Here is a 12729-nt window from a genome sequence, read left to right on the forward strand (position 1 = left end):
GTCCAGTGCTCCTACCGTTACTACGCGCTGCCCGCCAGCTCAGTGTTTCGCAGCTCGGCGCGTGGTGCGGACCGCGTGGTCCGCTGGGGTGCATCGGGGGCCCCCTCCTCGCCCCGCCCCCGACCCCCAGCCCCGCAGGGACTCCCGCCCCGCCCTCTTCCCGTGCCGGTCGGGGTCTCTGCGCAGCCGCTACCCCGGCGCGTGCGGGGTCGCGGGGACGCGGGTCCGGCCGCGGGTACCCGGAGGTCGCCGGGCCGCCCGCGCCACCTCCCCCTTCTTGACGCACGCAGGGGCCGGGACGCGATTTGCCGCGAGTGACTGGAGCCGCTGCCGCCGCCTCCCGGGCCCGCTCCGCCCCCAGCCAGCCTTCTCCCGCCTCGCCCTCCGCCTCTGCCCGCGTCTCTCTGGCTTCCCCGCGTCCTCCCCACCTCCCCGGAGCAGCCGGTCGACAGCGCCAGCGCCAGTGCCAGCGGGGTGAGTGCGGCCACCCGGCGGCCTGGGCGGCCCGAGCGGGTGGAGCGCGCAGGCCCCGCGGCTGGGCGGCGAGCGCGCGCGGGCGCCGGGCCCGGCTTTCTTCCCCGGGCGGGGCGCGCGGCTTGCGGGAGTGGGGGGGCGTCCCCGCCCCGCCGACCCTGCCGCAGCCCCCGCTGTCTCCGCCGCAGACAAAGCGCCGGAGGTGGGAAGCCCCGCGGGCGGTCTCTCCTCCGCCCCGCCTGCCGGGTGCGGCCGCGGCCCGCACTGCCGGGGCCGCTCGTGTCTTCGCGTCTGAGTGCCCTTCTTCATTTCTGGGTGAAAGGGTCCTGAATTGTGCAACAGGTTTAGGCATTAATCCTTATTTTCCGGCGGATCTCGCCCTCCCAAGGCGTGCGGGGACCAGATGTGGCTCCCGGCTCCCGGGCGAGTGCCCGCGTCCAGCGCCCGCGGCTGGCTCCTTTGTGTGTGGCCAGTGACCAGCCCTGCGCAGTGGGTGGGGGACGCTGGCCCGAGGCCCCTGGGCTGCGCGGAGGCTCCTGGACACTCCCTCGCAGAGTGGGGCTTGGCTTCCGCCGGCCTGCAGCGTGTTAACATCCCTCCAACCTTTGGAGGAGTCACAAAGAGAATGGAGAGAGGGTTGGCTAGGATCTCTGGTTATATATTTATTTTTTATATGTTGGGTAGACTCATAGTAGAAAAGAGCCGCAGATTGGTCGGCTCTTGAGGGTGCGGGTGGGATTTCACCCTTGGATACACGGTTTGGACTTGGTGCTGTTGTGACAGCTCCCCTGCTTCTCATGGTGCTTTGACATCTTTCTTTCAACGCAGACATCCCCGGAGAAGTTGGAAGTGCTGTTAAGGGAGTAACTTGATAGCAGCTGTTTGACAGGTCACCCCTTTCGTCACATTTTGTCTGTGCCAGGTATACCCACCATGCATCCTAGCAGAGGTTGGCAAACATTCAAATTAAAATTGCCACTCAAAATACCCATTTATTTGAAAATATTAATCCATATGGTTTTCTTTGACTTGATAAACCTTTTTTCCTTAGGTGTGAGAAACTTTTTTTCTCCCCACAAGGAAGAATACATAATAAAGAACAGTTTATCTTTGTTTACATACTTTGGGTCATGCTTACCTAGCTGGTTTCTATTTTAGTATAACAATACTAAATAGAAGGAAAATATCTTCATTTCACTTTGAGCAATAAAATACTTCTTTGTTCTAGAACCAGGAAGCTTTTATACATGATACTTTGTGTGGACAAAAGTTGGTGACTGTCTTTACCCCATGACCAAATATGTGAAAACACTCCCTAAGGACTTAGCATTATACAGCTCTATAGATTGTTTTTGTATCCCAAATTCCATAAAATCATTTTGCTCTATATTCAGGTAATCTAGATTAAATATAACCTTAAAAATTGGGTTTACTCTATCAATTCTCCCACATTAGGGAATTAATTGATTGCATGTAAGGAGTTTACCTGGCATTTTAACCCTCACGAATAATGGAAGGAATCATTGATGGATGAGATTAGAACCTGGTGCTAGACCTAAGAGTCTGACAGCATAACAGCAGAATGCAGAACATGTAAAGTAGTAGAGGTTGCAAAATTCTTCTACTTGGGTTTTAGTTGTTTGACAGGCATATGTGAAAACTGAATGTCCGCTAATTTAAAAAGTAGAAAATATTACATTTGACCTATTTTTTTATGTACTTTATAAGACTCCTTGAAGCTCTTTCTACTCCCTAAAAACACACTTGATATTAATAAGGACTTTTCTTTTGAAGAAGTAAAATTATACAAATTAATATATTCTGTAGAAAGTTTCTCTGGCATAATTAGTAGTTTGACTTCATTCAGAATACCATTCATCATCTGTGTAGCATCTTACTTCAAAGAGTTCAAAGCTGTTAGAAGCAACAGGAACAACTTCTTGAGAAAAGTAGGATATTCACTGATAAAAAGTCACAGAAACTTAAATTTCTATTATAGTGTTTTTGTGTTGAGATATAACTCATGTACTATAGAACCCACTCTTTTAAGGTGTACGATTCCTTGGTTTTATCATATTCACAGGGTAGGGCACACATTATCTCTAATTCAAGAACATTTTCATTATCCTGAAAAGAAACCCCCAAACCTATTAGCTGTCATTCCCATTCCCCATTCCCTGCATGTGACAGCCACTAATCTGCTTTTTGCCTCTATGGATTTGCCTTTTCTGGACATTTCATATAAATGGAATCATATAATATGTGGTTCTTTGTGTCTTTCACTTAGCATGATATTGTCAGGATCCTTCCATATTATGCATGTATTAATACTTCATTCCTTTTTATGGCTGGATAATATTCCATTGTATGGATATACCACATTTTCACTTTTTGACTATTTTGAGTAATGCTGCCATGGACACTCTTTTACAAGTTTTTGAAGTTTGTGTGTGGACATGTTTTCAGTACTCTTGGGTGTATACTTAGATGTGGAATTGCTGGATCATATGGTAGCTGTTTAACTTCTTGAGGATCTGTCAAGCTGTTTTCCATAGCTGCTGAACCATTTTATATTTCCACCAGCACAGTATGGGGGTTCCATTTTATCCAAAACGTGTTAATGTTGCCTTTTAGATGATAACCATTCTAATGGGTGTGAAGTGATACCTCATTGTGGTTCATTTCTGTTTTCTGAATGGCTGATAATGTTGAGCATCTTTTCATGTTCTTATTGGCCATTTGTATATCTCGTTTGGAAAAATGTCTTTTTAATTTATAATAGTTTCTAAGTTTATGTTTTTACATGAATTTTTTTATTTAGTCTTTGAAATAATCTTGCAAGCTAGATTTATTCCTATTTTACTGTTAGGAAACTAAGGTGCCAAGAGGTTAAATAATTTGCTCATATTTTAACCTTACAGAGTTAGAGTCAGGGTCTGAATGTAAACTTAGGTCTTCTAACTCTCCTTCCTGCATTCTTTCTGTTTCATGAGGCATACAGAAGTTAAATTGTGTTTGCACTTTTGCTTGGCTAATTGTTGACAAAGTGGGTATGCAAAATTCTCAGCTTTTCAGAGGGTAGGTAGAGTTCATATGTTATTTATTCATTTTTGTGTGTCGATTGTCCAGCACAGTGCCTGACACGTAGCAGGGACTATAATCTTTGTAAATGAATAAAAACCAATATATTTTTTTAATTGCAAAAACAAACAAACAAACGAAAAACAATAAAAATTATCTGGTACTCTTTTTTAGGATAAAAGCAGTTCAGATTCCAGAAAAATATTTCTTATCTCTGGCATATGATGTAAAAAATAAAAAATGATAAAAGTAAGAACATAAAACTCAACACTATATCTTTCAGAAGGAAGTAAGTATTACTCCATCTTGGGTTTAGAACAAGTACCTGGTGGCATTAGTGCATATTGTACTCTCAGTGCCCACACATAGGAGTTGTAACTCAAGTGTTTGTTAAATAAATGAATGCCTAATAAATAAATAAAAGAATTAGTTTTTACTATAACAAGTAGAGGAGATACAGCAAATTAATATATAGGCCCTGCTTTTCATTTATTTGATGTATTGATTGTCAAGCATGATACGTTAATTGTAAAAATTCAAACAATATGTGGGTATGGAGAATCAAAGCTAAACATCTCTCTTTACTTCATGTCCCCTTTCTTTTACTCCAGGACCACCCCAATCCCAGGTAACCATTATTAACAGTTTGGGATTTATATATCCAAACCTGTATCTTACATTTATGTGTACATATGTACAAATATGCGTTTATATATCCAACCATACACAAGTGTGTAGTCACAATGGTTTTTCTTTTGCATATGGGATCATACTATACCTATCCCTTTGTTTTTTCTTATATGTTAAGACTCTTGCTTCTATAGTCAGAAAAGATAAACATAATATTCATGTTTCCTTTTTGTTTGCTTTTCTTGCCTGGTGTCTGTGTCAAGTTTAAGCCAGCCTCTAAAAATGAATTCGAAAACTCTACGTATTTTCTCTGTGTTCTGAAATAGTTAAAAATGTCTGTCCTATAAACATTTATTAGAAATCACCTGACAACCATGGGGGAAGGAAGAGATCTGAGACAACCTTTCTAATTTTTTTCCTGTTTTTATTGTTCTATCAAGTTTTAGCTCTTATTTTTTATTACATTTTGGCAAAGGAATCCTACGCACACATTTTTTTCTGCCCTGATGGGTAAGAAAACAAAAGCAAGTGATTAAATGAATCAATGAATGCAGGAATATATGCATTTTTCTCTTAGATCCAGGGTAAATTCCTACATTATCTAGTTGTATAACTTCAGCAAGTTACTTACCCTCTTCAAACTTCTGTTTTCTTATCTGTAATGGTAATCCCTACCTCACAGGAGGCTTGAAAATATTAAATAAGATGTGAGGCATTATATGAAAAAATCTCAGTAGTTGCATCTAATACAAATGAAAAAAATGATAATATTAAACTGTAACATGCCATTTAAATGTAAATTTGTCACCATAGTTACTACAAATTGTTTTAGCCTAACAACAAATTTAAGGAGAAAGGAGGGTAGTACTACAGGTATAATAAATTGGAAGGATCTATAAAAATTTCCAGGCCATTTAAAATTTAATTTCGGTAGACAGAGATCTCTAAATACTTGCATGCTTTCGAGGCAGGAAAGTAGGGAAGAGTACTGGAGTAAACAGATCTGGATTAATCTTACGTTGTCACTTATTAGCCTTATAACTTTGGACAAGTTAATTTCTCTCTGTAAAATGGGAGAAATATATCTACCTTATTGAGTAGTTATGGAAAAAGAGATTGGTATATAGTTGGTATATAGTGTGTGGCATCTAATAGGTGTTCAAATTCTTAGTTGTCCCCCCCCCCCCCCCCCGCCGCCCTTTACATGTAATGAGTGCCTAACAGTGATGAGCTTGAGGTGTTGGGTTCTGCTATTTTAAGGCTGTGTGGTGATTTGGAAAGAACATGAGACTCCAAGTCAGAGTTTTAGCCTGTGTATTAGCACTAGCTAGTGGCCTTGGACAAGTTACCCGCTCAGTTCCTTCTGTTTCCTATGAGCCAAAAAAAAGCAAGAGAACTAACACTTATTGAGGATCTATTTTATATGCATTTACTAGGCAATTTTACAAATCCTACCTCATTTAATACTCCCAATAATCCTGTTAGAGATGATTGTTATTTTCCATTTTAATAGATGAAGAAACAAAGGTGCCAGTCCTGTTCATGTTCTTTCATTCATTACAACTATCCACTCCCAGGTATGATAGGGGATACCAAAATGAGAATTCTGCAAACTGAAATGCTAGGTGTATTAAAAAACTAAACCAATGTTAGATGATTTACAGTAATAAAATACAAATAGAGGGTTATTAATTTGTCCTAATGCTTATGTAGTAATTTAAATTTTTTAATACTCATGTTGCTCATAACTGCTTTACTTAAATTTATTAAGCTTCCTTATATATTGGATTTGACCAGGTAAAGGTAAGGGGATAGGTGGTGGTCATCAAGGGAAATATAAGCTTGTTTGATGGGTAGGTGGGTGTGGGTGTGGGTGTGGGTGTGTAAGCAAGAGTTTCCATAGTTTGGCATTTACAGAAACTATAGACTCGGAAGGAAGTAGGCAAAATCTGCATTATAATTCATTATTTACTAGCCTACTTGCAGAGTTATTTAAAACATGAACCTGCCTTTGTCAGCTGGTTTGTAAAGGGATATTGATTATATTTTTGAAAGACAGTAATATTGTCTTTCTTTTAATAGAAGTTGCCTAAGATTTTGTTATGGGTTGGTTTATTTGATCAAATTTGGTGATATCTGGCATTTTTGAATACCTTGTGCTAGGGATGTGCAAAACCAAAAAATGTTTTGGGGACATCACAGATTAAGTTGTGATTCAGTAATAGTATAGAAGGTTTAGAAATTCTCTCTATTGAGGCTTCAATTATTTTTATTGTGTGTAGTGGGAGTTAGAATTCCTATGCTTAGGTTAGAGAATTTTTATCAGAGTGACTTGAATTTCACTATGTAAATTCTCACTGATATGGAATGCCTTTTTTTTTTTTCCTCCTCAGAATTTGAAACGTCATGAGCTATATGTAAGAGGTAGAAAACATGGTTCTTGTCTTCAAAGAGTTTATATTAAGGAGGCAGCAAAGGAAGAAACCAAGTAAAAGGACATAGAGGGTTCTTGAAGCTAATGTCTCTGCTCTTTGTAAAGTCAATTTAGCTGCTCTGGGCTTTGGTAAGATACCATCGGTGTCTCCTGATAGATACTGTTAGAAACAACCCAGTCCTTTGAGAACTGGCAGTTGTGTATGTTTTCTATCTTGTTCATTCTATAGTGTTCTCTTTGCTTTATATAAATTACTACTTGGTCTAAGTACCAAATATAGTTCCTCTTCTGAGTACTCTGCTCTTTATCTCTTGGATTGTGGACTGGGTTTTCTTTTTTTTGATGGCTACTAGAAAGCCAGAGGCAGATTTATGGCCCACCTCAGAGCAGACATTTTTTTAGGCACAATTTCTGGTGTCTTCTCTATTCCTTTGCTTTTATTTTTTAAATTTATTAACTTTTTATGGTTAATGTATTCTTAAAAGTCTCATTAGTCTTTTTCATAACAAAATAGGGGTATATGTAAATAAATACACATGTAATCTGTGGAGGAACATATCGAGGCAACCAGATTAATATAGTAGAGACTATAGTGGCATATTGGTTTATTTCATGGGCCAGCTTTGATAATGCTGGTGGTATGGAATATTGCAATACAAAGTAGTTGGAGGCATCACGTGAATTTAGTGGGAAAGGCTACTGTGATCACTGAGCAATGTTGTTGTTATGGATATAGGAGTCTTAATGGCCCATATTTGCCATCCTTGTTATACACAAAACATACAGGATGCTGAGTAGCACAATGGGTGTGCGGTGTTTTAAGTTTAGAGTTAGATTTTCTGGAGCGATGTGGATTTGGGAAACAAGCTGTAACTAACTTACTGGAGCTGACAGGTTGGTTCAGATAGAATAAAATGTCTGCAGTGCATTAAGGAGAAATGAAGCCGGTGGAAAAATTCAGGAAGTGGGTGTGGGAAGCCTTCTTCCATGATCCCATCCAGAACACCACATCGCATTTAGTTGTTTCCTTAATCTCCTCTGACAGTTTTTCAGTTTCATCTGATTTTTTATGATCTTGACAGTTTTGAGGAGTCCTGGTGAGACAGAATGTAGAATGTCTTTCAACTTGGGTTGTCTGATGTTTTCCTTATGATTAGTATGGGGCGATGGATTTTTAGAAAAAAATACACAAAGCCAAGTTGTTTTGTCATGTCATGTGAGGGAGTGCCTGATATTTACATGGCATCACTGGTGATATTAACTTTGATCACTTAGTTAAAGTAGTGTTTGCCATACTTCTCCACTGTAAAGTTACTATTTTCCCCTTTTCATATTTTATTTTTAAAAGTGATTTGCTAAATTCAGCTTGTCCTTAAAATGGGAGGAGAAATTATAAAAGCTTTTCTTTTTAAAAATATTTCTTTAGATGGATGTACCATATATTTTATTAAATGGTTTAGTGTATTGTAACAATTAAAGAAGCAGGCTCTGGAGCTGCACTGCCCAGGTTAAAATTTTGGCTGCACACTAGTTATGTGATCTCAGGATGCTTTTACTTGGCCTCTTAGTTCTCTACCTGTTCATGGTGGGTGTTAATAGTAACTACCTTATAGGATTTATTGTGTAAAGTACTTAGAACAGTGTATGACACTATGTAAGTGCTAGATCGGTGTTTGCTATTGTTGTTGTTGTTATTATGATTTTGTCCTTACGATAATGCTGCAGTGAATTTTTTTTTTTTTTTCACACACACTGGTGGGGTAGTGGGTATACAATAAGATAAATTCCTAGAAATGGGTACTTGCTTTTGCTGTTTTGACAGATATTGCCAAATTTTCCTCCCATTAGAATTTGTACCATATTGCTTATCCACCAGAGATATATAATATCTGTGTTCTTATATCCATGTTACCAAATTATTTGATCTTTGCCAGTTGATTGATGCATGTCTCTTATTATGAATTAACCTGAGCATCTTTTCATTGAGTCATTTAAGAGTTTAGATTTTGATTCTGCTTGTCGTGAAGCAATTGTTGCTTCATTAGCTGGGAAGTGGTACAGAATGTTTGGGGGAATAATTATGGTAACTAGATAAGGAATAATTTAGACCTGGGAAAGATGAAGTAGTACTATAGTTGCAAAATGGACAGTCTGAGAAGTGGCACACTAAGTCGCTGGCCTCTCGTCTGATGTGACAGTGTGGTATCTTGGTAATTTTTTTTTTTTTTTTAAGTTTGAAGAGGAATCATCATCCTACATTTGCAGCCAGCAATGAATGAAGCTGCAGGAGTAGAAGTTAGAAGGAAAGATTATAAAGTAAAACTGAAAATTAATCTGATCCATCTTTTATGATATGCATGTTTATTATGTTGTGTAATAATCAGGCAGAAATCAAAAGCAGTGCACATATATAAATGTAATTAACTTTAAATTCCAATTTTAGAAATTTTCTTTCCCATTGAATTTTCCAGTATGTACGATCGTTGCCAGTTGGTAGTTTTGTTCTGATAGCATTAAATTGCCCCTCTCCAACCCTCCCTTCCCAACTACACCGTAAATAAAAAACAAAAGTGCTGAATCTTACTTTATAGCAGCTGGATGGGGCTGTTAGTGGAGGTGATGTTCCTTTGCTCTTTCTGTTTCAGTTCCATTTTTGAGGGAGTTCATGAGTATAACCTCAGCACTCATAAATTATATATGCACCCTTCCTCCCAGGCATTCGTGATTCCTTTACACACCACAGGCAACAAGATCTCTGGGGCATGAGAACAGATTGTTGGGGGTTGGCGAGAAAGAGGAGATACAAAATGATCATTCTGAAAGAAGGAAAGAAATATAAAACCAGGAAAAGGAAGTAGACATCATGAAGATGGAATCTGGATCTTTGGAATTTGAGATTCTTAGCTTCCGAATAATTAAAAGAGTGAAGAAGAAGGCAAAGGAGAGCTCAAGCAACCTACCTGATAACTCTTGATCCAGCTTCCCCAGATTTGGTATCAGTAGTACTAAAGCAATTTTCCAAGTAGACTCAGCAAAATAAAAAGCAAAGCTCTTCCACCCTTAGTCAACCCAAAAGGTGAACATTTCTCCTAGCTGCCTTAAACTACAAGTAAAGTCTGTTAACAGACTAAGTGCAGTTCTTGTTTCCGTCCTTTTCTGGGTTTTGTTTTGTTTTTGTTTTGTTTTGTTTTGTTTTGGCCTACAGCACCTGGTCTTCCTAGGAGATCTCCCATCCAGGTATTAATCAGGCCTACCCTGCTTAGCTTCCAAGATCAGATGAGATCAGGCGTGTTTAGGGTGGCATGGCCGCAAATTGTACTTTTCTGTTTTGATAGGTAAAAATAGAAGGCAGTGGCTTCTTGAGGGCAGAAGGTACACAGGAGGCCCTGGAAGTGGTAGAGAACTTAGAAGGCAGGAAGAAGGGAAACTTAGAGGCAGCTGAGAAGACAAACATGGATTTTTACAATTTTCACCAAATCCTGATTGTCTTTACTCACAGACGAATAAAAGCTCTATTCCATATATTTACTTCTATAGGACAGGCGCAAACCAGGCATACATCTTGAGTCCTGGGGAGATGGAAGCTACTACTACAACTTTGTAATTTAGAATTTGTATCCAGTTTACTTCCAGAATACCTAAGCACTCCAAGATCAGAAATGGGTAGAGGACTCAAGGGCGGGCAAATTAAACAGATGACTTCACTTGGACTACAGTTTAAGTCTATCTTAAACATATAATCTCTGTTAAAATGCCATTTGAGTTAACCTTTTATACATTGTGAGAATATTTAAGCCTATCAGTTACTTGTCCCTTAGTGTGAACAGATAATTATTGCTTTTTTCCTTAATACTGCACTGAGATCAAATACTAAGGAAATAAGAATGTTGGTAGAAGAGGAGAGATAATTTTATAATTTACATCTTTTGTGCAGGATTATGCTGAACATTGGTTAACTTTGGGTAACATTTAAGAATTGAGTCTGGTTTGCAGAGAACGCAGCATTTTATGAAAATAATATTTCTTTAGGCAACTTAAAATTACTAAGTCCAAGAGTATTCTTTCAAAGATTTATTTTAATTATCTATTGATTTTTTACAAGGTAGTTGCAGGAACAGTGTAGATAATACAACATCCTGTTATATATAGTTCATTTAAACTAGTTTTTTTTAAATTAATAGTATTAATTTGACTATTTTTTGTCAAGTACTGAAATGCATACATAATAAGAATATAGTATATTAACTGCTTATGAGAAATAACTTTGCTATTGGAGAAGAGAAATAAGACATTGGTAGTGATTAGTAAATATGAAGCTCTTGAATGTTTTGTGCTAAAGTTGGTAGACATTTGGCATCTAAGTAGTGTGTTTAACTTAAGAGTTTGACAGGGTTCTTAGTTTCAATAATAAAAGTGGTTAGGGCTAAGGAAAGAGGGCAAGTTAGAGGAAGAGGAAGAAAAAAAAGATCAGTTAATAGAGAATGTAGAGAGAAAAAGGATCAAGGACAAGAATTCAATTAATGTTTGTGAGAACAAAGCCTTTCCTCTGAGGAAGAAGAAATAAGGTGCTCTAGTTCTTTCTCTATTTTAGGGACACTTTATTCAATTCGATTTGTTGCATATGACCTCTCTAAGCAAAATCAAAGAATTTTAGAATGACTCTGACTTTTTTCCTACAGTTAGACACCTAGTGATGTTTCTGGTTTCATATGGATACTGGCGTGACTGAGGGACATACTTCAAAAGAGCTAGTACTTTCTATTATAAATTTAATTTTAATGAATGATGGCGAGAACTTTATTGGATTATTGTCTAATTACTTGTCAGTTTTTTTTTTTATAAGTGCAGTGTGTACTGGAAGTATAATGCTTTATTTAATACATATTTTTATGGAATCTCAGAATTTTGAAGGAATTTAATTAACAGTCATCGGGTTTTAATGGATAACCAAGAGAAGGTGTTGGTTTTCATTTCACCAACAGTTTTCTCAGGACTTAGTATTATCATTATACTTATGGAATCATTTCAGAATTTGTGTACCGTAGCTATACTTCTGTCCTCTAGCAGGAGATAAAGGTGTCAGCTCCCACAGACTCTTGTCTCTGGTGAGCAGGGGTGGGAGAAGTCGCTGTGCTCCCAGACTTTGAGAGATTTGCAGTTACACTTCATGCTACTGAAAGTAGGCCTGTGGCTGTATTTGGCACACATGTTTGATAACTAGTGCTTACTCTGGAAAATAATCACTTTCCTTCTTCCTAAAGAAAATAAACTAAATCCTTGTAAAATCTACTACTTAAAATATCTTCAAACTAATTCAGTTGTACTTGGCACTTGTAGGGACAGGGCAGACATATAATACAAAATAAAATTGACATAGTCCCCAACTTTCTGGAGTGTATACTTTTAATAGATGCTGAAGATTATGCTTGGAAATATAGGCAAGTTTGGAAACGTGTGGGAAGAACCAGATAAGGATCGGAACGTGCTGAGGCCCCAAAAAAGTCTCTGAGACAGAATGATCATCAGAAAGCCATTAGAAAAACCAGGAGGGTGAGGTATCACAGACAACAACAGTGCTCATTTTTATAGTTAGGACTTTGCATATTTGTGTGTGATTGCATTTCTTCATGGAAGCTTTCACATGCCATTAATAATTTAAGGTTCTTTCTCTTAAGATTACAAAGTAATTTCATTATCCTTGTATATATTAGAAAGGAGGGCACATGTAACATTTGTAAATTTTCCTTTAAACTTCTTTCTGATAGAATATATGATTGGCTTCGTTTTAGATTAAGAAAATAAGATTGCACAATAATTAGATTTTTTTTATAGAATTTTGTTTAAATCAGAAATTACTGCTTTTAAAGCACTTTGACCAAAAAGATGGTTCTCTTCTTTAATTTTTATTTTTTATTGTTTTTTTAGTTACACTTGACATTCAATATTTTATATTAGTTTCAGTTGTACAGCATAATAATTAGACGCTTATATGATTTAAGAAGTAAATGCCCCGATTAATCTAGTACCTACCTGGCACCATACATAGTTATTACAGTATTATTGACTATATTCCCTATGCTGTGGTTTATATCCCTGTGACTATTTTCTAA

The 12729-nt window shown here is 38.2% G+C and overlaps 1 protein-coding gene and 1 pseudogene across 1 annotated transcript in view; one reads left to right on the forward strand and one right to left on the reverse strand.

Annotated features, from left to right (window-relative positions):
- Nucleotides 1-360: 360 nt before the first annotated feature.
- SESTD1 (SEC14 and spectrin domain containing 1) overlaps nucleotides 361-12729 on the forward strand; it is a 96856-nt gene continuing 84487 nt past the window's right edge. Inside the window, exon 1 of the mRNA XM_016152559.2 lies at nucleotides 361-474. The gene's annotated coding sequence lies outside the window, so the exon portion shown is untranslated. The remainder of the gene's footprint in view (nucleotides 475-12729) is intronic.
- Nucleotides 9816-9933, reverse strand: LOC118613975 (annotated as a pseudogene).

This window comes from Rousettus aegyptiacus, unplaced genomic scaffold (genome assembly GCF_014176215.1).
Source record: "Rousettus aegyptiacus isolate mRouAeg1 unplaced genomic scaffold, mRouAeg1.p scaffold_m13_p_2, whole genome shotgun sequence".
Taxonomy (NCBI): Eukaryota; Metazoa; Chordata; class Mammalia; order Chiroptera; family Pteropodidae; genus Rousettus; species Rousettus aegyptiacus.